The 27,513-nt window shown below is 38.3% G+C and overlaps 1 protein-coding gene across 3 annotated transcripts in view; it reads left to right on the top strand.

The window, feature by feature from the left end:
* SYBU (syntabulin (syntaxin-interacting)) overlaps positions 1–27,513 on the top strand; it is a 123,154-nt gene that overhangs the window by 18,302 nt on the left and 77,339 nt on the right. The window contains exon 1 of one of the 3 annotated variants that reach the window (XM_011968365.1): positions 24,276–24,489. The exons of the other annotated variants lie outside the window; for them this stretch is intronic. The gene's annotated coding sequence lies outside the window, so the exon portion shown is untranslated. Of the gene's footprint in view, positions 1–24,275; positions 24,490–27,513 lie in introns of those variants that run through there. 3 annotated transcript variants of the gene reach the window in all.

Here is a 27,513-nt window from a genome sequence, read left to right on the forward strand (position 1 = left end):
TGCTGGAGTTTGCTGGAGGTCCACTCCAGAGTCTGTTTGCCTGGGTATCACCAGCAGAGGCTGCAGAACAGCAAAGATTGCTACCTGTTCCTTCCCTTGGAAGTTTCATCCTAGAGGGGCACCCGCCAAATGCCAGCCAGAGCTCTCCTTTATGAGGTGTCTGTCGGCCCCTGCTGGGACGTGTCTCCCAGTCAGGAGGTATGGGGGTCAGGAACCCACTTGAGGAGGCAGTCTGTCCCTTAGCAGAGCTCGAGTGCTGTGCTGGGGGATCCACTGCTCTCTTCAGAGCCAGCAGGCAGGAACGTTTAAGTCTGCTGAAGCTGTGCCCACAGCCGCCCCTTCCCCCAGGTGCTTTGTCCCAGGGAGTTGGAAGTTTCATCTATAAGCCCCTGACTGGGGCTGCTGCCTTTCTTTCAGAGATACCCTTTCCAGAGAGGAGGAATCTAGAGAGGCAGTCTGGCTACAGCAGCTCTGTGGTGCTGTGGTGAGTCCCACCCAGTCCAAACTTCCCAGTGGCTTTGTTTACACTGTGTGGAGAAAACCACCTACTCAAGCCTCAGTAAGGGCAGACGCCCCTCCCCTCACCAAGCTGGAGCATCCTACCTTGACTTCAGACTGCTGTGCTGGCAGCGAGAATTTAAAGCCAGTGGATCTCAGCTTGCTGGGCTCCATGGCAGTGGGATCTGCTGAGCTAGACCACTTGGGTCCCTGGCTTCAGCCCCCTTTCCAGGGGAGGTGTTTCTGTCTCGCAGGCATTCCAGGAGCCACTGGGTTTGAAAAAATGACTCCTCCAGTTAGCTTGCTGTCTCCCCAAACAGCCACCCAGTTTTGTGCTTGAAATCTAGGGCCCTGGTAATGTAGGCATCCAAGGGAATCTCCTAGTCTGTGGGTTGTGAAGACCATGGGAAAAGTGTAGTATCTGTGCCACAATGCACTGGTCCTCACCGCACAGTCCCTCACAGCTTCCATTAGCTAATGGAGGGAGTTCCCCAACCCCTTGTGCTTCCCAGGTGAGGCAATGCCCCACCCTGCTTTAGATTGCCCTCTGTGGGCTGCACCACTGTCTAACCAGTCCCAATGAGATGAGCAGGGTACCTCAGTTGGAAATGCAGAAATCACCCACCTTCTGCGTTGATTTCACTGGGAGCTGCAGACCGGAGCTGTTCCTATTCAGCCATTTTGCCAGCCGCCCCCAACTTTTAAATTGCATAATGTATTTTGGCTGGGCTTAGTGGCTCACACCTGTAATCCCAGCACTTTGGGAGGCCAAGGCAGGCGGATCACCTGAGGTCGGGATTTCAAAACCAGTCTGAGAAACGTGGAGAAACTCCACCTCTACTAAAAATACAAAATTAGCTGGGCGTGGTGGCACATGCATATAATCCCAGCTACTCAGGAGGCTGAGGCAGGAGAATCGCTTGAAACTGGGAGGCAGAGATTGCGATGAACTGAGATCCTGCCATTGCACTCCAGCCTGGGCAACAAGAGCGAAACTCCGTCTCAAAAACAAAACAAAAAAATTCATTTTGACTTCATAAATGAGTTTTTCAAAAAGGTTTACACAAATAACTCATTTTTAATTCAAGTAGGGAGAAACACACCATCCTCATTTTTATAATTAAATATTTATAAAGTACACATAGGCCTAAATCAGTTGTACCTTCTTGCAAGAAGCCTAAATCCAATTTAAATAAATGATGTTAGCCCCACCAAAATTGAATTAGAGATTGATTTATTTTCATATTTCAGAAAATAATATTTCTGAAACACATTGAACAAAACTAGTTTGAAACATTTCAAATGCTTTAATCACTCAAAGTATTTTAGGGTAAGGTGATGTTGGCCTAATTCATATGGCCAAAAACTAAATTGCCGTGGAACTTAGAACCCACAAGAACATTACTATAGGAATATATCTGAGGAGGGCCATCTGCCATCCCCAGTGAGCTTCCCTCCAGCCCCCACCGAAAAAGACTCTTTGAGGTTTAGGCTGAGTGTACTTCTCAGAGGACACATCTGAGAAAATGCCCCCATGTGTATATACTCCTTCTATCTCTAATGGCATGAATAATGAATAAGAAGCTTATGAAACATGCACTCAAATAGCCTTCCTCTCTTTTTAAGAAAACACTATGCCACACCTATAGTAAGGGGAAAAAAACTGGAAATGATGAAATAAAATTTGTCTTGAATTTAACGATTTTGACATAAATAAATTTTTTTTGCATGGAAATTTGAGTTCATTTTTTCTGAAAGAATTATTAGCGGGGTAGGAAACCAACATTACACATTTGAAATCAGCATTTTCATACCCAATTACTATGCTATAAATTAGAAAGAGCAAGTAACTTCATCTAGAAAATCATAATTTGAAAGATGTTGTCTCTGTCTTTTAAAAAGAACCAATTTTTTATCCCTTTAGCACAAAGAGGAGCCATTCTATATTAGGGTTCCCTTTCATGCCCACATAAAGCAAAGTCAGTCTCTCTCTCTCTCTCTCTCTCTCTCTCTCCCCCTCCTCCCCCATTCTAACTCTATTTCTACCTCTCCCTCCCTCTTTCCCTCTTATTTCTTTAGAGAAAACAGTTAAATTATCCTCCTAGAATTCTATTATAAATGGAAGAAATAAAGGGAGATAGAGAGGGAAGAAAAGAAAGAAAGGTATCAGGCTTGTTTGGCAAAAGCTGATATTCTGGCAGAAATAAAGCAAATCCTGTTTAATTTAAAATTTAATTAAAGATCTTATGTTTAAACAATAATGAATGATAAATTATAGACGTGAATGACCATTTATATCTTCATTCAGTAGTAATCGTAAAAACATAAATTATTACACAATAGCTTATCAAAACAGTCTTATAGGGAAAACATCACAGTAAAGGTCAGGAGGTATTTGGAAATTCAGTGAGCTAGTATACATGAAAATTATTTGTAAAGCTAAAATATATAAGGTAATAGTATTAAAAATTTATTTTTCTAAACTTTTTTTGTAAATATGAAAAGTTTAATTGTTAAAGTTTTAAAGTAGAATTTAAACTGCTTAGTACTCAGTTTGGTATGTGGATACATACACATATACGTTGGAAACAGCTAATAACAGAATAATAAAACAGAAGCTAATTTCTACATCATGAAAATGAATTTATTAGAGTTCTGCTCATAATTCTGTTACCGTCACTGACCTTTTTTTGTTTGACCTAAGCCTGCTAAAACCTCTACATTTATACTGAAAATAAATGTGACTCTGATGAGCAGTCATCGGTTTTTGAAAGATTAAAGTGCCTCGATTGCTCACGCATGTATGGATTTTTTATTTTACATAGGTAGCTAGGATCCAGGTTATGTCAATGTCACTTGAACAAAGACAATTGTAATCAAGGAATAAACATTTATTTAAACTCACAAATAAATGTTCATCGTATGGGAACCATAAAATCAATGCACACATTCTTCTCTATTATGAAATAATAGCCTCTGGCTGCATGAAATTTTCCTTGGACAGGCTGGGAAAGAGAAGTGGGGAAAGGAAAGAATCAACCCAAAGAAGCATTTCATTGATATAAGTGAATTCACATTTTTCTTACTTGCACTCCAGATATTAAAACATACAGTGTTTGAACCAAACCTGACATAGGATTAAATCAGAAATGACAATAAGATGCTTTAGCAGCTAAACTTCAACACGTTGATATGTTTTCTATTATAATACCTCATACATGTAATCTATTAAATCAGATTTTACAAGTATTTATGGCAGAGACGATAAATATCTTCAAACTCATAGATTAGTTGCTTTTTTTTTTTTTTTTTTTTTTTTTTGAGATGGAGTCTCACTTTGCCGCCCAGGCTGGAGTGCAGTTGTGCGATCTTGGCTCACTGCAAGGTCCACCTCCCGGGTTCTTGCCATTCTCCTGCCTCAGCCTCCCAAGTAGCTGGGACTACAGGCCCCTGCCACCACGCCCGCCTAATTTTTTGTATTTTTAGTAGAGACGGAGTTTCACTGTGTTAGCCAGGATGGTGTCGATCTCCTGACCTTGTGATCCACCCGCCTCAGCCTCCCAAAGTGCTGGGATTACGAGCTGTCACGCCTAGCCGATCAGTTGCTTTTTAAAGTAATTCAGTGTCAGAGAAATAAACCTAAATTTTCAGTCTAGTAAAATTTTTGCTGTTTTCCATGTCTCCCCTTTCATAGGCACTTAAAAATTTGGCATGTGGATGAATTTCAACCTATTTGTATGTACAATTTAACATGATTGAGTTAAATACTTGTGTTTACTAATTTTCATAAAATATTCATCATACAAATTAAGAGGAATTTTAAGTTATAAGGTATTGAGCTTGAGATACTAGCCCAATCTTTTTCACTGAATCTCCTTTGAAGGACTGTCAAGTTTGAAAATAAAACATTTGCCATCCATTGTTCACCCTGAGATACTCTGAAATATGTTTATCTTTGCCAGCAATTATCTGAAATAGCAGGATACTATTTTGCTATTTTTAGTGATACCATGAATAATATGCTTTCAGGTTTCATTTTTCCTGTTGGAAAACTGTGTGGCAACATCCCCTCAAAAATCATTCCTTACCCGCTACTCTCCAAAGCACACATACATACAGACAGACAAAGGTGGAAGAATCATATTACATGTTGGTTTAGGTTTTAAGGAAAGCAAGTCATAGTAATATAGTTAAAATATCTTTGAAATATTTTAAATTGCCTATTAAGTTATCTAGCCAGTTTCCCTCTAGCATCAGAACAGGTCAATTTTTTTTAAATGCCAGATGAAGTTGTTGATGTGCAATTAGAATCTTAATGTACAAATAATTGAATCTTAAAACACTAGCAACAAATGGTTCAGCAAGACGTGAGAGCCGAGGAGACGGCAGATCCACACCTCGCTTTTCACTTTAAATCTCAGGCCTTAACTGGAAATGCCTACACTATTAAAAGTCTCTCTCTCTCTCTCTCTCTCTCTCTCTCTCTCTCTCTCTCTCCCCCCTTTCTTTCTCTCACTCTCTCCCCCCTCCCTCTCTGCCTCTTCTTCCTTACCCACCTCCCTCCCTTATTCTAAACTTGAATAAGTGTGACTTGTGTTTGCTTAATTTCAAGGAAAATATGACAAGACTCTACTTTTTTGCCAAAAAGTCCATTAGCCTCCTCTAATTACAAACCTTGTGGTATCACGCCAGCTCTCACTAAGAGTTGCCCAGGAAGCAGTAAAACATACAGAATGAACTTGACTTCTGTCATTTTAAAATAAGCTAATAAGATTTAAAATATGGAATATGCTTCTACTTAAACTGTTCAAATTTTTCATATGACAATGAATAGGCTGGGCTAAGGTGTTTTTTTAATCTGGTCTGGTTTTAAAAAACAAAACAAATAATCAACAACAACAACAAAAGCCTGTAATCCCAACACTTTGGGATGCTGAGGTGGAAGGATTGCTTGACACCAAGAGGTCAAGGCTAAAATGAGCTGTGATAGTGTCACTGCACTCTGGGCAACAGAGCAAGACTCTGTCTCAAACAACCACCAACAACAGAACAATAAAAAATAAACAAAAAATGTAAAATTTGCTTTGAAGTATTTTATTTATATACAGTATTTTATTGGTAGGAGAGGTTTTAGATACTATTTAAAACACAAATTACTGGGTTTTTTGTTTTGTTTTGGCACTACTGAAAAATACCAAATTGATAGCAGTGGTGTTTTATTGTTCTTGTTTATTTTTAGGGAGTACAGGTTATTATAAAAATAACTTTAGTAGGGGCCAGGTGCAGTGGCTCACATCAGTAATCCCAGCACTTTGGGAGGCCAAGGTGGGCAGATCACGAGGTCAGGAGATCAAGACCATCCTGGCTAACATGGTGAAACTCCGTCTCTACTAAAAATACAAAAGATTAGCCGGGTGTGGTGGCGGGCACCTGTAGTTCCAGCTACTCGGGAGGCTGAGGCAGGAAAATGGCGTGAACCCAGGAGCTGGAGGTTTCAGTAAGCCAAGATCGTGCCACTGCACTCCAGCCTGGGTGACAGAGGGAGACTCCGTCTCAAAAATATAAATAATAACAATAATAATAATAATTTTAGTAAACATCCTTGAAATATATCTAAGTTAGTTCAAGCTGCTACATCTTTTCACTCTGTTGTATGTAATAATTAATTTTGTATGAAAGTTGGCATTTTATTATGGTATGCCAATTCCATGTAAAAATGAGATGGGATATTTAAATTAGAGGATAAGCTAAAACAAGATCGTTGAGATTGAGAAGGTGGGATACAAGAGAATCTCATATGAATCTAATACATTTTCCTAAGGCTACACGTTCTTTTAAAAAGCAAATGTAGTATAGTTTATTATTAATATATTAATAGTCTGAGATTAAAGCTCATACTATAATTTTAAACATATATTTTCCAGACTTCTTTTTTTTTTTTTTTTCTGAAGTGGAGTCTCACTCTGTTGCCTAGGCTGGGGTGCAATGGTGTGATCTCCATTCACTGCAACCTCTGCCAACCCCCACCACTGGCATGCAAGTGATCAAGCCTTGGCCTCCCAAATAGCAAGGATTGCAGGCATGCATCACCATGCCTGGCTCATTTTTGTATTATTAGTGGAGACAGGGTTTCACCGTGTTGGCCAGGTTGGTCTCAAACTCCTGACCTCAAGTGATCCCCCCGCTCAGCCTCCCAAATTTCTGGGATTACAGGCATGAGCAGTGGTTCTCAATTGATGATCTTGTCTCCTAGGAGATGTCTGGCAATGTCTGGAGACATTTTTTATTTGTAATGACCTGGATCAGGGGTAGGGGGAGCTGCTACTGGCATCTGGTGAGTGAGTGGAGGCTGGAAAAGCTTCTAAACATCCTACAAAGCAAAGGACAGCTCCTACTACAAGAATTATCCAGCCCAATAAGTTAATAGTGTCCAGGTTCGGAAACTCAGGAATAAAGCCATGAACTTTCAAAGAATATGTTGCGTCGTTGGATATTTTCTGTTCGTAATCCACATCCACGTTGGTCAAGTGGAGCTCCCTATTCAGAAGCACAGCAGTTGCCATGGTATTCTTCTCCATCTGAAAGCAGCAATTTTCCAGAGCGTCCATTTACAGAATGTGCCATATTTACTCAGATTCTAATGTGTATTAAATATGCTTTGGAAACTTAACAAGAAACGTGCAAGCTCTCAGTAAAGAAAAGTTGTAGAAAACAAAAACTGAACAGCAGGCTTCTAGTTTCTCCTCTCCCAAAATGGCCTTAGTGGATTCAAAAATGGGAAGTGTGAATAAAACTGCTTTGTATTTTAAATAGAAGCATTTGGTAAGTATTGGTATAATGCCTTCAGGACATGAAATCTTCACTTGTTACATGATTGCTTATTTAGAAATGTGATGAAGTGTGAAGAGACTGCACCAGCAGGAGGAATCATTTAAATTTTAAAAAATCTAAAAAATAGTTTCTTAGAACATGTACATTGTTACCAGTCAACTGGAATCTGCAATAGAGCCTTCTTGTTTCAGTGTCACAAATGCAGTGACCATTAACTCAATAGACTAAAGAGAGTTTCATGGTCATTCATTTACATTAATTAGCTTATTTGAAGTCAAAAGTGAAGCTTTTCACCTTTACCCTATAATTTGCCTATTTTTAATCCAACCAAAAAAATCGAAACATAAATTTCAGAAACTGGCCAAGCAGGTATGCCTTACCCATTTAATTTTAAATAATTTAAAACTTTTGATCATGGTGAAAGCTATCAGAAAACTACCCAAATCAACTCTGCTTTACCCAGTTGATATATGCTAACTGGTAGACCTTTGCTGTCCAATATGGTAGTACAAGGCACACGGTCATCAAGCACTTGAAATATGGCTAGCCTGAACTGAGATGTGTTGTAAGTGTAACATACAAACGAGGTTGAAGGCTTGGCCGAAAAAAGTCAACTAATTTTAATTTTTATATTGATTACATACTGAAATAATATTTTGAATATGTTAAATAAAATACATTGTTAAATTAATTTTACTTGTTGCTTTTTACTTTTTTGATGTTACTGGTAGGAAGTTTAAAAGTGCATTGTATATTATATTATAGACTTATAATTGGCTCATTATATTTCTGTTGGACAGCATTGGCCTAGACCATTCAAGTGTTAATTAACCAATAACTTTCCTCATCAAATAAGCATTTAAAAAAGGATATCGATGAAGGGAAATTAGAACATGTCATTTGCTAATCACTTCACTGGTGGCATGGATTTCACAGTGTTAAAGCGCCATTTCCCCATTTATGCCCTATAGGAACCTTTTGCTTCCTCAGAAGGAGGGTTTTATTATCAGAAATGGTTCTTCTGCCCTCCAGGTACCTTCTACTTCCCTAGCAGGTTCTTCCAAACCATTCCTCCCAACACCCAGTAGTCTCTTTTCTGTGTTTTCGATCGCAGTGTTCCCTGTTTGGGATGCCTCACCTGCTCATCTTCCTTCAGGCTTCAAGGTCTCACTCAGATTTGTCCTTCTTCAGAATGGTTTTTCCCAGTTGCAAGTAGACTCTCCCTCTTCTAATCTCTTTGGTACTTAATCAATACCTGCTTTTCTCAAAGTGTGTTTCTTCTAACACTGGGACTGCCAGGTGTTACATTTTCTGAGGAAAAAAAAAATAGATTTGTGGTTAAATGAGTTAGATAAATACTGAGTTAAATGTAGTCAAATTGGTGTCTTTACTGGAGGATTTCTTAGGGCCGTTAATAGCTTCATCTGGATTGAGCCATATGGTATAGAGCATTTCCTAGTCTTTTCTTGTTGTTGTTTTTGTTCCATTTATTTATTTGTGTGTTTATTCATTTAAAAACACTCTCATTCTTCTATATATCCTAGGCTCGTTCTTCCCCACCTCATAAAACGACCTACACTCTCCCTCACATAATGGAGCATTTTTGTTTCTCCAAGCATGTTACAGGACTGAGTTTCTGGCAATGCACTTTGAGAAACCATGTCATAGGTCATTAATCAGTACATACTTCTTTTGTGACATTTTTCCCTCTCAATTGGAGCCATTATATAAAACTTATTCATTTACTTAAACTTTCCAATTTTTTTCTTCTTTCCTAAATATATTGTATGTGATTTATTGAAGCCAGAAATTATCATAATTAGCATTGTGCAAAATTAGTCATTACCTATCTATTTAGCTTAATATATCAAATGATCATACCACATTTGTATTAGTCCTGTTAATAGTAATAGCAACACTAATTGGACATACACAGTAAGCTGAACCTATGGTTCTTACTGTTGCACAATACTTTTAAATTTTAACACCGATTTAAATTTTAAATCAGAAGTATAGGACAACCTGCAACCTGTTTAGTACGAAATAGCATCCGAAACAATAAGCAAAGCCAAAAAGTACCATTGACATGTTTTTTGCTGACAAAAGGAGTAAAATCACTGTAAAATACATGTCAGGGTTGAATAGATTATTAGAAAATGAGCAAATGAAAAAAAAGAGAACTTAACATTTTAAAAAATGTACTAAGGGTAAGGAAAGACTAAAATAAATAATGAAGTACCACCAGAAATATTTTCATTGTGAAACAAAAATTGCCCACTTCTATCAAATATTGGCATGGTTGTATGTTAACTATAATTTATTTTTTCAAAGATATGCACTTATCGACCAGTTTCCAAAGCCTAATTGATTCATTACCATTATACACACTGCACTGACAAACCAAAATTGGAATATTTATGCAAGTAATGAGATAAAAATGAAAGATTTTACGTAGGAAATATGATGTGAATTCTGACCCAGAAACTATCTTGTATTGACCCATTATGTCTTTTATTGTCCTGATCAAAATCAGCCCTACTGCAGCCTTTATTCTATTGATATCTATCTATCTATCTATCTGTCTATCTATCTATCTATCTATCTATCTATCTATCTATCTATCTATGTATCTATCTGTATTTTTATTAAACTGACCCTTCCACACACATAAGAGATGACTGAGAGAGCCTATGTTGTATGTCCCTTTGTATTTTTTGTGCTTGATATAATTCACTCAATATTTGTGGAAACTCTGACAGTGGCATTAAACTAAACATCATATTAAAGAAAGAAGTAGCTATCTTCTTGATTTCCACCTCAAAAATCAAGAGTATATCTTAGGATCCAGGTTTCTCTTAATGACACATTTAAATATCATTCGTGACTTTGTGACATCATACAATGTCTTAATCAACAGTGTGCATCTACAATTTGTTTACTGTGTTTGGGGCCAGGTCTTAGGGAGAACAAAAAGAAAGTGAGACATATACTTTCTTTACCTTCAGGATCTTGATCTGGTTGGGAATAAAAGACAAACATGTAATTTGAAAATAAATGGAGAGTGAATGCTAAATTTTGTGGAACCTATACTCGAGTTCAGAAAAGTGGAACAGAAGGCAAGCTGGAATAACCAAGAAAACTTGTAAAAGAAAGCCAATTTTGAAAAGCTATTGAAGCCCAAGGCATGGTTTACATTATATCCTGATAGATACTAGAGAACCCAAGAAAAATTTTGAGGAGAGGGTCTACAGGATAAATCCTATACTAAAATTCGATTGATATAGTCCAATGTGGAAACAGGTTAGAGTCTGGGAGAGTCTGCAGAGAGAAGACCGTGTCAGAGATTCTTGGCTTTAGCCTACGTTGGAAAGATGAGTGGGCGGTGGCCGTGGGACGAGAGCAGTGGCCGTGGGACTAGACCGAGAGTAGTTTTTGAGAGGAGCAGACACGACCTGGTGACTTACTGGAAACAGCAGGTAAAAAAGTATGGATGAGATGGTCAAAAATGACCCCAGGGTTTTGAGAGCTGATGAAAAAGTAACAGTAGCCAATTTGCTCTGTGCAGTGTTTTGTGTGCTTTTACTGGATTTTCCCAAGTTTCAAGATGCATTTATTGATGTAAGTAGCAATAGTTACCCCATTTTATAAGAAAGCTAAAATTCATGGAGGAAATGTAAATTTTCCAAAGTCACAGCAGAGCAGAAATTTTAATTTAGGCAGCCTAGATCCAATGGTCTTAACTTCTATGTTATTCTCTGTCTCACTTCCTAAAGGAATAATGGTAACATAGATACATTTGGGATGATGAGCTAATTGGGGGAGAATTTTTAAAAATGACATATAATTTGAAATTAGTTTGGGTTTGGGACAACAGCATCCAGGTGAGATTTGAAGATAAAAGACCTCAGCTTGGACAAGCTGGAGATCTAAATTCCACAGTAAGCATGAGAAAGAAGTTAAAAGCATGAAGGAAAGAGAACCTAACAGAGGTACTGAAGATGTCAATTTTAAATATTTCTTGGAGGTAATAAAGTTGGTAAACATGCATATTGATATTTCATGTTATGTGACCCTAGACCAGAGCTCTACCAACATTTTTGATCACACATCTCTATAATAACAGAATTGTTGAGCACATACTCTTAATATTTAATATCTGTGACTTATTCTCCATGGTTTCTACTTGATAATGTTGCTAATGAAGAGTTCATACTGGGAAAAGAGGCAGCTCCATAATTTTCTGGTTTGCTTCTTCTTGCACTATTGACATTAACTTCAACCTGCATTTCCTTTGCTGAGCACTTTTTAAAGTCATTTCTCCATTTTGTTGAGTTAAAACTGTTCTGTATGGTCCAGGCACATGCAAACTGTGCTCTGCTACAATACCCTGTGAATGAAAGAGGGGCATCCCTGTCTAAGCCTGCAGAATGGATCTCTCATTCTCATTGCATTTACATAGATGACACTAGGTATCTCCAGTTAGAAGCTAAATGAGATTACAGGTATCATTCTACATATTAAACCTCATATTTATTTTTTATTTATGAAGTGCAACTGTAGCATTTCTTTTCCATGCCCCATAGTTTCTTTAACTGCTCTCCACCCTGATAGGGAGCTTCTCTGCACTTTGGAGACCACAGACTTCATCTTAAGTTCCTCAGGAGTCAAAAGGCATTCTCTCATGCTCATATTCCAGCATTTGCTGAGTGGGCAAGTGTGATATAACTGTGTTTACACACTGTATGGTGCATACACTTCTGTCCAAAATCTATTCAGCCTTTGCCTTTCCAGATTTGAATCCTTACAATTTTAGACTTCTCAGGAAACATCCTCGCTTCTTTTTGGTCATTTTAGTTTCCCTTGCTCCTTTTAATCACTGTAACCTCAACCTTCTCCTGCTTATCTTATAATTATTGGGTATGATACTGAGAATTTCTTAGTATTTCCAGAGTAAGCCACTATGGATTTGTAGGTGGACAAATTCATGTTTCCAAAATCTTTTTGGATAATACTCAGCGATTCATGTATTTTCCAGCTCTACTCACTGTGGAATAAGGACCTCATTTTTATTTGTCATAAGTAAAAAAGGTACCAGAGTCAGAATAAACACCCAATAAATATTTGCTTAGTAAGAAATAACGTAGACAATAAAGTCAAAGAGAAATGTCAAGAATATTTATTTACCATTATAAAATGAGTAGAAAATAGTATTAATTAATAGATGTGTTTGTTTTTTATTTAGGATATTGCCTTTTACTACTTTCAGCTCCCATATTTTCTTGTTAACCACTTTATTCTTTTCCTTAGCCTGAATTAAAGGTTTCCCTATGTTTGGATAGATAGTAATCTGGTAAACAGTTAGGCAGGCTAGCCACACTACACTTGGAAATATATTCTCATGTGAGCCATAGAAAATAAACCTTAGCTTTGAAAAATGGCCAGTGTGAATATTAAGATATCAGACAACAGTCATGAACTCCAATTTTTATTATTTGAGATAAGACACAATACTAACGTAGTTAAATACGCAGTTCAAAAGTTTAAACTCAACTCTCCAATATGTATAAATAATGAAATAAGTGTTGAAATAACTTGTAACTTGTCAACATAGTACTGATGGAAGTTATTGATTAAAACTAGAAATGTAAACAATTTAAAGAACTTATGAGCTGCTGTGAGCCAACTTCCTTCCTAGGTTAACAAGTAAAAGGACTTTTACTTTTGATTTGTAAACAAAAACTATGGTTCTAGTTTTATTTTAAATTTGAAATCAGTGTGGAAAGATGTATTTCTAGATATTTGCTATTAAAATAAATTAAGCTAAATAGACACTGTCAGAAGATGGCTCAAAATTAGAAATATTTTACTGTCATTTCATTAGTGCTATTGGGCTAATTGGCTGCTTGACTCATAAATATTAAGGTTGATAGAAAGGCAAATATTTTTGTTCCTTTCTAGAAACATTTATATTTGCACATAATAAATTTACTTAGGATCTGGCCAGTAAATTTTAAAAACTGCCTTAAGCAACAATTTTACAAAAATATCCACCTCTATTTCTAAAACTAATTAATAATAGTAAATATATATTCTCCCCTACTAATGCTCAGTTCATTAAAGTGTACCTACTTACAGGAAACTGCAAAAGACCTATAAGATTTGGGGGAAAGGCACACAAAAAGACTAAGTGGAAAAACAGTAGTAGAAGGGAACAACTGAATTGCTCTCATTGTAGGAGAGTTTTAAACGGCAGGCAGAACAGAAGAGCTCTTATGAATGTGGTGATGGAGTTGTGGTGAGTAAAATGTATTGTTCTCTGTGTACAAAAGAAAAACTTCAAACTGGACCAATGTGAAATATAATGCTTTTGTCAATGGCATCATGGGCTTCTCATTAAAAATGAACAATGTAAATAAACATTTAGGCAGTGAAATGCAACAAAAAGCCATCAGCTTTGAAAAATCCCTACTCCTGCAACATTGGAGAACTTCAATTTGATCATCATGAATAGAAGTTTTGTAGGTGCTGAGGCCAAGAAGAAGCATCAGATTGTCAAATTGTTTGATATTGCCTGCACATTGGCTAAACCAGAAATTCCCTTTGGCTAATTTTCTCACATTGCCACACTAGAAGTTCATCTTAGAATGAAATTGGAGCAAGACTGTCTTTCTGAAAGTAAATGTAAGCTGAGCCACATTACTGGAAAAATCATTGCACAGTTCCAATGACCACTGTTCAGCAAGCCCAGTTCTTTTTCATCATTATTGGAAAACACAAGAGTCCAAAACCACAAATGCTAATATCCTTGAAATGATATATAAGTTATATGTGAGTGATATCACTTTTAAAAATGTTTGATTATTGAGTTTCAAAGAGGCCAAGCAGGTGAATGCAGAAGGTTTTATTTTATTTTATTTTATTTTATTTTTTTGAGACAGAGTCTCGCTCTGTCTCCCAGGCTAGAATGCAGTGTGGCACAATCTCTGCTCACTGCAATCTCCGCCTCTCCAGTTCAAGCGATTCTCCTGCCTCAGCCTCCCAGGTAGCTGGGATTACAGGCGCTTGCCACCACGCCCAGCTAATTTTTGTATTTTTCATAGAGATGAGGTTTCACCCTGTTGGCCAGGCTAGACTTAGACGCCTGACCTCAGGTGATCTGCCCACCTTTCCCTCCAAAGTACTGGGATTACAGGTGTGAGCCACCATGCCCGGCCATGAATATAATTCTTAATACAGTCTCAAGCTTAGAGTGGATGTAAATAGCAAGCATATTGATTTAATGGATGAAAGCATTGGCCCCAATATCTAAATGAAGAGAGAAGCTTCTGACCTACTCAAGCAGGGAAGGTCCTTCATTCACATACCTTGTCTTAGTCATTTCAAGAGCTACCAACTATGAACACGTTTAAACATATTTAAAACACTGGCTTTGTTTACATTTTTGCCACACTTATTTCTCCTTATAACTTATATTGAACATCCCCAGTTTGTCTTCGTGAATTGAGAAGTTTGTAGAAGAAACTTTAACACCACCAAAGGAAGCAGATGGAATGCATTCATTATAGCAGAAAAATAGGACAGGCAAAACCCTCCTTTATATATTTCCTCCTTTATACATATTAGTGCCTCAACTTAAAAGTAAGGTCAGTGAGAAAATCACAAAAGACCTAAAAGTGAGAATCCAGAGCCTCCTGAGCATGCTTAATTAGCCTAAAACTTGTCCTACCCATCCTATTCTTAGTTAAGATATTAGATCTGGCACTGTCTTCCGGAAGGACAATGTGATTTGCTACAGTACCTTCAACAGGATCAAGAAAGGGACCTTGTATGGTGCACTTAGTAGCTTACTGGTGAATGAAGAACGAACCCACAGGTAGTGTCTTTCAGTAGGATCAGACAGTATTGTGATAAACATTTTAGGGAAAGAGACCATTTATGCTAATGCTATTCAAACCATGTGCATCACATTTGAGCATCTCCATAAAGAAGATGCATCCCAGTGTTTGAAATTATTGAGTATAAATATATGGCCAACAAATGAACACCCTTAGAAAAATATGGAGTCAAAGCACATGAAATGTTTATTAAACGTTTTGAAGGACTGCTGCAATTAAAACATGTGGATGCTTCCCAGTTGGCTACAGAAGGGGATTGCTCAAAGGTTTCAGATTGAAAAGCCTCACACAGCTCTCTAGGCAAGAAGTTTGGCAGTGGTTCTGAAAAACTACAAAGACAAATTCCCAAATATTTATCATATGATTTGTATTCTGCAGTCATTTCCAGTTTCAGTGGCAACAGTGGAAAGAAAAGGATGAAGTCAGGTTACAGGAATAGAATGCTTAAGAAAGGAGTTGAATATTTAATGTGCATTTCTATGGAAGGCCCAATGCCAGAAGTATATAACTACAGACCTGCTGTCAGCCTTTTTAAATTAAAGCTCTCTAGAACAAACAAATTTCCTTTGGGCAAAAGACTACCAGAAAGCCTTGGTGTTAAAGGAGTGTCATATTCTTTCTGATTTAAAAGGAAAGGGAAAAAAAAAGCTTAGAATTTTCTGCTCAAACCACCTCCGTAAATGATCTTTTGCTATATTTTTAAATTATGGGACAGTGACTGGTCAATAATAAAGTGCAATAATAGAGTCACTGTGGCAAAATAGTGAAGAAATAAGTACATTTTCTATCACTAAGAAAATTTTGTATGTCTACTTAGTTTTCAATGTTTATAAAAACAGCGGTACTCTGTGGAAAAGATTCAAATGATTCAACCAAGGGAGAAAAAAAGAGATGCTTAATTTTCATTTAACCATATTTCTTAATTAGAAAGAAAAAGATACACCTGTATCTTGTCCTGTATTAATAAATAGGATTCTTTTGTAATGTCTTTATGTGTTTTTGTTCTTAGTTTATCTTAAAATATAGTTTAAAGCTAGAAATATAATTTCTCTATATTAATATTAAATGAGTCATGGGTTTACCTTAAGAGTCAAAATAATACTTTATTTTATTATTTAAAATTAATAATAGTATTTGGGTGAAGCTCATTATTCTGCCTTTATTTTCCATGGCCATATAGCAGTTCAAACACTGCTTATTCCAAAATATGACATCACACCTATTTGTACTGCCAAAGCAAACTACTTAAATGTCTCCCAACATTCACGAGAGTTCTTGGTACACAGCAAGGGTTCAATTAATATTTATTGTATAAATAACATCACTTACATATAAAAAGCCTGGAATTCAAGGGGTAGGATTTACAATTAGTAAAAGTGTAAGTCTGTAAGGCAATTCTTAAATGAGCATTAGGAAACTTGCCCAATTATTGTTTGCTTCATTTCCTGGTTTTTAGCTATGAATAATCTTCACATTTTAAGATAATATTTTCAGATATATGTTACATAATCAAAAGGCAAAAATGACAAACAGAAGTTTCTTAATTCTATATCTATTCCCCATACTCAACATTTCTATTCCTATAGAGGTATTTCTGAATTTAGAACTCTGCGGAGAGGACTGCTGACATTAGTGTAGGCAGAAAAAAATATATGCACAAATTCCAGGTGTTCACTAAGGGAGATATAAGCACATTGGTTTTAACAAACTTACAGTTCTATACTTAGTGTCTCAAGCATTAGGAAATTGGCTACTCTCAAAGTATATTTAAAGCAGGTTTGCAGTATGAAGTTTTCTAATACTCTCTTGCCAAAGTAACCATTTTCAAGTTTACAAATAGGTCTACCTAGATGGTGTATAATTTTTTTTTTTTTTGAGATGGAGTCTCGCTCTGTTACCCAGTCTGGAGTGCAGTGGCTGATCTCGGCTCACTGCAACCTCCGCTTCCTGGGTTCAAGCAATTCTCCTGCCTCAGCCTCCAGAGTAGCTGAGATTACAGGCACGTGCCACCACGCCTGGCTAATTTTTTATGTTTTTAGTAGAGATGGGGTTTCCCCGTGTTGGCCAGGCTGGTATCAAACTCCTGACCTCAAATGATCCGCCCATCTCGGCCTCCCAAAATGCTGGGATTACAGGCATGAGCCACTGCGCCCAGCCTAGATCATATATAAATTCAAAACTACACATTATCCTGAGTTTGTTAGAACAAGAAAAATATAGCAGTGCAACCATATGAATATGTGAAAATATAAATGACAGTGTCCTTTGTAAAATAAATTCTTAGAATTGTTTTCTATTTTAATACAAAAAGTCAAATAAGTGATAGAAGAAAGCAGGAGGAAAAACTATAACAAGGAATCATGGGGATACTTTTTCAAAGAGTATTCTTTGAATTCTCACTCAAGAGAAATGAGTCCATTAAAATAATGAAGCTAAGATTAATATTTTATAATACATAGGATGAAATGTATGTATTTTCTTTGGCAGAAGCTTTTCAAGTTATGCCAATTTGGAAGTCATTATTTCACTTGGTCGCTTAAAAATTCTTTTGAATTGCTATTCAACTCATGTTACAAGCTCAAAAGCAAACACAGCTTCTATGTTCATCATAGCTTTAATGTAACTTTATCTTTCCATTATACAATACACCCATATAGTTCCCCAAAAAGTATTTTCAAAGCCAAAAATAATTTTATCCTATTTCACACTCAACACAGGAGCAAATTCCATGACTGACAAATCAAATTATCCAGTGAATATACCCGAAAGGCAAAAGGAACTAGATGGTGCTGGGAGATGGAGGTTGAAGATTGGTGTATTCAAGGTAGAGGGAACATTTGTGAAGGTCAAAGGTGGAATGCAAGGATTAAATCATGAGGGATCTTGTAAGCTAAGCATTAGTGGATGAAGTTTATCTTGAGACCGGTAGTGAGCATTGAAAGATTTCATGTGGGGCTAGGGAGATGGGGTGGGGAAGGAATGATCAGATCTGCACTTTAAAGAGAACATTGTGGCCACTGTTCGAAAATGAACTGAACAGGACAAGTCTGGGGGGTAGATTAGAAATCTAGACAGGAAGAGGTGGTAGATAAATGAACACATTTTAAAGATAATTAGGAAGTAGAACAGATAGGACTTCAGTTCCAATTAGTTGTAATGGTTAAGGGGAGACAGAAAAGTTAAAACTGTCACCCAGGTGTCAGGGTCTTCATGATGATATCATTTATCAACTCAGGGAACACAGACGTAAAATCAGCTTTTAGAGGAAGTACAATGAATTCAATTTGGAATGTAGTGAGTTTATGGACGCTGTGAGATATAAAATTGAGATATCCAAATACACTATGGGATAATCATGGAATAGAGATATGCACTTATATAATTTCTATAAGATTTGCCTATAAAAGCAATTGAAGCAATTGGAAAGAAAGATATTACCCCAGGAGGGAAGGATGGATGAAAGAATAAAAGGGTGAGGGCTTGAAAGTGAGCAAAAGCAACATTTAAGAAACTAGCTGAACAGATACCAAGAAGTAGGGGAAGATCAGGAGGGCGATGTTCCAGAAAAAACGAAAATGCTTTTCAAAAATGTAGGAATATTTCACTATGCCAAAGCCTGATGAGAAGGCAAGATTAAGATCAAAACTAGCCATCAGATTAAACCAAATGGAAGAATTTGTGACTTTGGGCAAGAGCTATTTGGTAGAGTAGTGGGTACATGAGTGGAGTGAATTGGTTCAAGGAGCAGGGAGGTTTGAGACGTATACCGTAGACAAGTAACTTTTTCAGATGTTTGGTGGTGAATGGGGATAAGAAATCAGGTTGTACTAGAAATATATGAGAACTTTGGCACATCATTTATTTCATTGGGAGTTTTTGGCATGTTTAAATGCATATATGAAATGTACAGGAGAAAAAATGGATTAAAGTTATCAAAAAAATAGCTAATATTCATGGAGTGCTTAGTGTGTGCAGGGTGCTCTTCCATGTTCTTTGTGGTTATTAACTCCTCTGATATTCTCAATAATCCTATGAGGGACTAACTGATAGGATAATATGCCTTAAGAGGTGGGAAAGAATGGGATCCAGAGCTCAAGTAAATGACTTTTCCTTGTATAGGAAGAAACACAACTTCCATCCTAAAGAACCAGAAATGGGAAGGGTGAGGTGGAGGCAGGTGAATTTACAGGTTTGGAGGCAGGAGATTGAGAGAGTTCTCTTAATGCCTCCTATTTTTGTCTGTCAATCGGGAGAAATGGCCATCTGTACAACACGAGGGCAGGGGTGGTAGGCTGGTAGGTTTGAAGTATGGAGGAGATTTAAAATAGACATTGTGGAGAATAGGAGAGAACACTCACTAGAAGCCCAAAATGATTGCCAGGCAGCACTGAGGCCTACTGCAGGTGAAAAGCAGGAACATACAGCGTCATTCATTCACAGGGTTGTGGGGTTTTCCCACTGTGCTCAGCTTCAGGTCATAGGAGAGGCAGTGCTGTTAAGACTTTTGGGAAACTTATAGGAGTCTTGGCATTGAATCCACCATGGGAGACAGAGAAGACTTTGGAGACAAATCCAAAGGTAGTAGGCAGGCAAAGGGTAGGGAAAGATGGGAGATATAGGCCCATTTGATGGGCACTTATTTACACCTCTTCAAAAGCCAGAGTATAATCATACCTAACTAATCAGGCAGATTGGGATAGATCTCAGTAAGGGGTATATAGGAACTCTCTCTAACTTTTCCTTAATTTTTTTGTAAACCTAAAACTACTCAAAAACACAAAGTTTATTATTTAAAAAAAAAATAACGTAGATGCCTAGGAATAGATAATGTAGTGACCATATGAATATCATTTATCATTATTGTTTTGGAAGATTTACCTGACTGTTCGGCTGAAATGGAATTATGTAGTTTATCTTCCTCTGGGTCATTGTGAATTGAGGAAGCACAGAAGAAAGGAGAGCAAGAAATCTATTGTTAAATCCCCAGTTTGTACAAGAGACTATGCTGGGCTTATTACGAGTGTTATAGAATTTAATCCTCAAAATAGACCTATGAAGTAGAACCACGCATGTATTTTACTAATAAGAATACCAAGATACAGAGATGTTACCTAGCTTGCCTAAAGTGGTTCAGCAGGTAAACAGAAGAAATGAGTTTGGAACTATTGTCTATCAAAGCACCTGCTCATTATTTCATACCCACTAAATAATATTCTGTTTATTGACATCCAGTTTTGTATAGCCATATATTTTGAAAGTTTTCTGAAATAGCCCTGAGATTAACCCTTACTACGTTTCAGGTCGAGACTTTACCTGTCAAAAGAAAATTTCACGAACAAACCCGTAGGTGGCAGTATAACATGGTGTTCTTAAAATGTCAACTATTGCTAATTAACAAAACACCAGGTATTGTCTTGATGCTGTCCTAGGTGATCAAGATTTGAGAAAAATCTCTTTCTTCTAGAAGGTTACATCCAGGCAGTAAAGACTCAAGGGGAAGCCCAAAAGCTGTTTTCCTCTGCATCAATCCTTGGGGCTTGGATTGTGGCAGAAGTATCTCAAAGTAGGGGGGGAAAAGGGAGAGAGAGAAGAAAAAAAAAAGAGGGGGAAGAGAAAGAAGAGGAGGAGGAAGAGAGGAGAGGAACAATAAAGAGAAAGGAACTCTGAAGAAACCAGATTATAATAGGATGTATTCAATGCTTCAAAATTCATCTTAAAACTCACCCCAGAACATCTCAGACCCCAGTCTAATTTAGATACTGGCAAGCCCTCTGTGTGTCCCGATCTCATGCAAACACACTGAGTAGTTTACCATCTGATGGTCATGCCCATTATCTCTATTAGACCTTTGAGATACTTGGGGCAGAAATCATTGTTCATCTTTGAATACTCTGGAACTAGTGGCTGAGGCAGTGCATGGCTCAGAATAGGAATGAAGTAAGAAGTGATGGATGAATGAATGAATGAATGAGTGATAGGTGTCAGTGCATTCATCATGTCTTCTACTCTACTTTCTGGAGGAAAAGTCCTGGCAATATCTTTTCTAATGAGAAATTCAGTGTCCTTCTTTATATGCCATAAGTCATCGAGAGAAAACTTATTGCTTCCCTTTAATAAAAATTAAGATGAAAGTTTTTAGGATGAGGCGAGTGTGAAACAAGCAAGCAGGAAGCAGCAGTGGTGGCTGGAGTTGTTTGATCCTGAGGGACAGAGGATATCTATTAAGCTCTAATCATGTGCCAGATATAAACGCTAGGCTTTGCGTGTGTTCTAGTATAACCCCTATAACTGCATTATGAACTGTTATTACTGTTATTAAGTTTATTTTCTAGGTGTGAAAATGAGGCACAGAAAAGTTAATTTGCCCAAAGACATTAACTAGTGCAACTGGTTCTTCTTTCCTTTTTAACTAATGTGCATATACTGAATGTTGAGTCCTAGAGGGATTAAATAACTTGCCTGGAGTAGCACTGTCAGAGGCCAAAAAAAAAAAAAAAAAAAAGTCTCCACTCCAGGCCTATGAGACTCAAGAATTCATGTTCTTTATTAAACTACATTTTCTCATCACAGATCTTTTTCCAGACTTGGGAAACTCATTTCACTTTTCTGTGCTTCCCTGAATTAGCTTCACATTATGGCAAGCTAGTAGCTGGGCTTCTGATTAGAAAGGGACACAAGTGCTTTTCTACCAGTCTCTGAGTTAAGGTCATTTCTCCAGCCTTAGCTTTGCTAATTCCCCACCAGCAACTTTTTCTGAAGCTTCAGATGGGTCAGGTCTCCATCAGGACCAGATATCTGGGAAATCATCCTGAAACATCCAGGCTTCCTGCAGCAGCCTCAGCTGTTTGTCAGTAGTGATAAGAAGGCCCGAGATCCCTGTATCTCAGATCAGTCCCTGATAATCAGAGAAAAGACAGAGGGGAGTAGTAACTTCACTCACCATATGTCACTTAGAATTTCATTCTTATTTTAACATGCTGGTTTTGATGCACAGTAGATAAGCCTGTAAGTAAATACATGAAACTGCTAACAGAAGGAATATGGATAATTGATGTTAAGGCAATGAGATAATGAGTATTCTTTTTCTTTTCTAAAATTTTGATAACATGGTTTAGTTTTTTTTTTAAGAAAAAAATAGTTATCATTTCAAAAAGGCATATTTTTTCTCTTGATTAGCAGAAGTAGCTAAAGAGGACACATGGGCGAATGAAACGACACAGGCCAGATTCCCAAATTCTAGGTTTATTTTCCTACAAATTCTTCTGCAGTGGATTAGAGCGGAGCTGGGAGTACACAGCAAAGGCTAGCTTTACTCACAAGGTCACAAGATTTCAGGTGTAAAGAAAAGTGGTTCACAGGAATAACCTAGGAAGTGGGAATAAAGCAGCAATCAAAACTATCCTCAGCTCTACAACTGCACAAGTGACCCCCACACCAACAGCCCAACCATTCCCTGCTGTAGTTGGTTGGCCTCTGGGGGCGCTCGGCTCCATTTGGCAGTAGTGTTCTTGCTCTTTGAGAAGAGACACAATCTTACTCTTTTGCTCCTGCTCTCATTTTCTTAGCAGAAATAAAGACAAAGTTATTTTTTAAGATGTTTACTAGAAAATGGAAGCAACAAATAAAAAATCATGGAAATAAAGTATATTATGGAGAACACACTGTTTTTAATGTAACTCAAATCTACCACTGATCTGCTTTCTGGGAACCCAGATTACAATTTTTTTTCTAAGCCTAGACTGCTATGGATGCTGAGTGAACCCCTCAGAGCCTCCAGCCTGTATATCTGCTCTGTGCCTGGCATGTCTGAGAAGCATCCTCTCTCTATAGCCACCCTGCTGGGTTCAGGCAACTTTCAGCTGCTTTTCCCACACCTTCTGGTTTCTTGGGGAAGGAAGGTGCTTCTCTATTAGCCCTAGAATCCAACTACTGGATTTAGGCTTTCCTTTTCATGTCTTACAGATAACTTTACCTTTTCTGTACATCTGCGAGACCAACAAATTGTTCAATCATATGAAGCATTTCACGAGGTAAATGTCAAGTCTCAGTTTCCCCTACTTAGATGGCAACCTTTACACGCATACTTTCCAGAGCCTCTTAGTTTCAGTCATTCTGATTCATTGTCCTAATAAGTATACACCTACTTGTCCAACCATGTGTCCCCATTTTGTTTAATGCAGTCACCATGCCTGTGTTTTTGATGAGTATCCAACCCTATTTTCAAACCCTATTTTCAAAGATGAACCAAAGGCCACAAACAAAAAGCCATTTTGGGGGAGGCTCTCTCATGTCTGCTACCCCATAAGGCAAGCAGAGGATTAGACCCTTATCATTCTTCAGCGTTCCAAGCCCCCAACCTCTGCCTCTTCCCCTAGACTTGCCCTTAATTTCTGTTCTTCACTGAGAGAACACTCTGACTGAACACTCATTTGTCAGGCAGAGATAATTGACACACTCTGAGCCCAATGAATGAATGTTCAAGCATGCCCTGCCTCAGGTTACCCACTACCCTCTCTGCCCCAAGCACCCTCTAGGCCCCCTTCTGGGGGAGTGATCTTGTGCAATTCTAGTCATTTCAGTTCTACAACACCAAAGTACCTCAACCATATCATAACAATAACACACATACATTAAGAGGAGGATTGGACTGGGTGCGGTGGCTCACACCTGTAATCCTAGCACTTTGGGAGGCCGAGGTGGGTGGATCACATGGTCAGGAGTTGGAGACCACCCTGACCAACATGGTGAAACTCCCCATCTCTACTAAAAATAACAAAAATTAGCTGATGTGGTGGCACGTGCCTGTAGTCCCGGCTACTCAGGAGGCTAAGGCAGGGGAATCGCTTGAACCCAGGAGGCGGAGGTTGCAGTGAGCTGAGATCACACTGCACTGCACTCCAGCCTGGGCGACAGAGCGAGACTCTGTCTCCAAAAAAAAAAAAAAAAAAAAAACCAGGGAGGAGGGTTGATCACTCACACATGCTCTTATCGGAAAACAGGCAGCTCTCTCCCTGGTAAGAAAAATATGGGTCTCCACCCCACCCCACCACACACACACACACAAAAATCCCACGATGCCCCAGAATGCAGTTTCTTTCCTTCATGACGTGTGGTGAAGCACGTCAGCTGCTCCTTGTTGCTGTGCAGATCACCCAACATCAGGTCACCGAGAGAGACGGCAGCACTTGCTCACACAGCTGATAGGATTAGGAGATGGTGCTTTGTCAGCCCTGATTGAGCCCAAGAAAGCCCCCAGCATACACAGGTGAGATGCGAGGAAGAGTGGATGTGAGGAACCGTGATGTGTCTGGGTTGTTTGGTGCAGGCGTTTTCTTTTCGGCAGTGCATTTTATTGTCTTCTCTGTGAAGTCTGCAGTCTGGGGGATTCCTATTAATAAAAATCTGTGCTTTTTCAGTTATCTGGTCTCAGAGATTGGCCACATGTATCTCACAGGATTTTTGTGAGGCTCAGATAAAATTGAATATGTGAAAGAGTTCTGAAAATATAAAGTTGTGTGCATAAGAAAGGTAGGAATCATTTAATTACAAATTTCATTTAAACAATCAAATAACTTATCCTGGATTTGGGGGAATAATTATATAAAGACATTACCTTCCTTCCCAGTCTACAATACACTGTTTCTCCTGTGCTTTGCCAGGCCTGGACAGGTATATTATTTATAATCTTTCAAGGTTCAATCCTGAAGCAACTGATATTTTCCAAAAGCCAGAAATACATTAATTTTTAAAGAAGCCACGAGATGATAAAATAAGATCATAAAATATGTCTTTAAGTAAAAAAATGAAAATTATGCATAAGACTATTTTAAAGCAGGGGAAAGGAGACCATATTCTGTATTAGATTATATCTCTTTGATGGTATAATCCAAATGTTACACGACATTTCTCCTAATGACATGAGAAACACTTGAATGAAATCAAGGCAGCGTAGATATTATCATTGGTAAAACTTGCCTTTTAGAACAGTGGGAAAACAGGCTTAGGTTCCAAAAGTACAGAGCTAAGAGGCATCTAAACACTAAATCATCAGCCTTTCCCTCTTCTAGGTTGCTATGGCGACAGCGAGGCTACTGCACAGCCTCTCAGTGCCTGCACTTCTGCAGTAAAAGCTGTCACTGAACACATGTTGGATTTTTTAGGCACACACCCAATCATCAGACACAAATACATTGCGGAGGCAGCTTTATCTGAATCGTTTTCAAAACAAGTTGTATCTGTGTTCTTTATCCTGCACTGATGTGCCTCTTATAGGGTTATAGAATTCACTTGTTCAGGCACTAATTCATTTGACAGTTATGTATTGAGTGCCTACCGTGTAACAGGAATTGTACTAGGCACTGCCTACAAGCTTCGGTGAAAATAAACAAGTAAATGGGGAATTCTGAGGAGATCATAACAGCTCTCTTGGGGGTAAAAATAAGCGTCCTGGAATCATCAGGGGAGGTTTCCTAGAAGAAGCCATCTAAAATGAAATGTAATGTATCTTTAAGAGTTGAGGAGGATAGGTGATGTAGTGCAAGAAATGTTCCAGACAGAGGCAGGTGCAGCAGTCTCGAGGAAAAAGAGAACACAAAACCTCCACCTCCGAGAACTGAAAGTGCTACAGTTTGAGCAGTATCCATTGTATATAGGAGAAAAGTGGCAAGGACCAAAAGGGCAGGCTAGGGAGGGGAGAAAGTATCTATAAAAGAGAGGAGTGGCAAGAAATAAGATTGGAGCGGTAAACAAGGTGGCCAGATCAGGAAAGCCTTGTGTGCCACATTAAGGAGTTTCAGTATTACCTGGAGGACAATCAGGAAATCATTAATGAGTTTTCATGGAGAAGTATGACTTGATTTAGCTTTTCATAAAGGCTTGTGGAAAAATGGAAATACTGATTGGAGAGAAAGGAATAAGAGGCAAGGCTGAAAGCAAGAGACCTTGAGTTAGCAAGAGACCACTATTGCAATAATCTAGGCTGACTCTGGTTTACACTCTACATGAAGATAATAGAGACAAGTGGTGGACAGAAGTAATCAGATTCAGGACGGTTACTACCTGGGTAGCATGGGCATCACTTGGTGGTTTATGCTATGTGTCAGTCAGGTGAGTGACAGAAAAAAGTCCACAATGACAATGAGGTTCTGACTTGGCTAACTCAGTGGAAGGTGTTTCTGCTATTAGGTCCCCAGTGTCAATTCTCAATTCTAAGTAGGGAACTCAGAAGCATCCATTAACTTTAAAAGTTTGTTCTTATCTCACAGTATATGATCCCAGGCTCATAATTTTAAGAATAATAGGTTGTATGAATCATCCTGGACCATCACTTTCCTGAGGTCCATGTTTGAAACAGCTGTGGGTGTAGAAAGTATAAATTAATCACCTCTTCTTCCCAAAAAAAGAATCCTAAAATTACCAACCTCACTGCTTGAGAGAACTAAGTAGATTGAAAAGGCATGAAGATTTATGGAGGAAGCTCTTTTTTGGAGTTATAGGAAGAAGGGAAATTTGATTCCACTAATCCTCTGGCTTCAGGCTCTCCCTAGACTCACAACATACATTCTTAGGCTTGAGAGTTGAGGCCTCAGAGAAATGTTGTTTGGAGGATGGACAAAAGGGGACAGTGACCCTCAGTTTTCGAGGAGCACAGTCCTCCCATGTAGGATGCTGGTGCCTAAGGATCAGAGTGTTGACCTGTCGCACTGCTGCTTGGAATATTCTCCAATTCTGAATAAAGGGTATATGCCACTATACATAGTGAATTCCATCACCAGATAAGATTTAAGGGTAGCAACTGTAATAAATCAGGGCCCTTGACCCAGCTGATGTACCCTATTCTAAGTCCGCAGTTGGACAGATATTCAAGCTTTCTTGAACAAAGTTGTGTGCATCACAAATGCTTTTTCTGCCTGTCATGTAAAAGGCATCAACAAATATTGACTGGATCACCTGGACCTGACTTAGCTGCCTTTGGAAAGTTCTGTTCAATCAGCTGGATAGAGCTGTTTATTTTCCTCATCTAATTCTCACAGCTATCCTAGAGGTAGGTATCACTATTATTATCTCTCAATTAAACAAGGGTAAATTTGAAGTTCAGAAGGGTCAAGAACCGTAGGCGTAGGCCACGCATGAAAAGGCACCCGCATGTAATTCGAGCACTTTGAGAGGCCTAGACGGGACGATCCCTTGATCCCAGGAGTTAGAGGTTGCAGTGAACCCTCATCGCACCACTGTACTACAGCCTGGGCCACAGAACGAGATGCGTTTCAACAACAATGGGGAAAAAAAA

The sequence above is a fragment of the Mandrillus leucophaeus genome, unplaced genomic scaffold (genome assembly GCF_000951045.1).
Source record: "Mandrillus leucophaeus isolate KB7577 unplaced genomic scaffold, Mleu.le_1.0 Scaffold840, whole genome shotgun sequence".
Classification (NCBI taxonomy): domain Eukaryota; kingdom Metazoa; phylum Chordata; class Mammalia; order Primates; family Cercopithecidae; genus Mandrillus; species Mandrillus leucophaeus.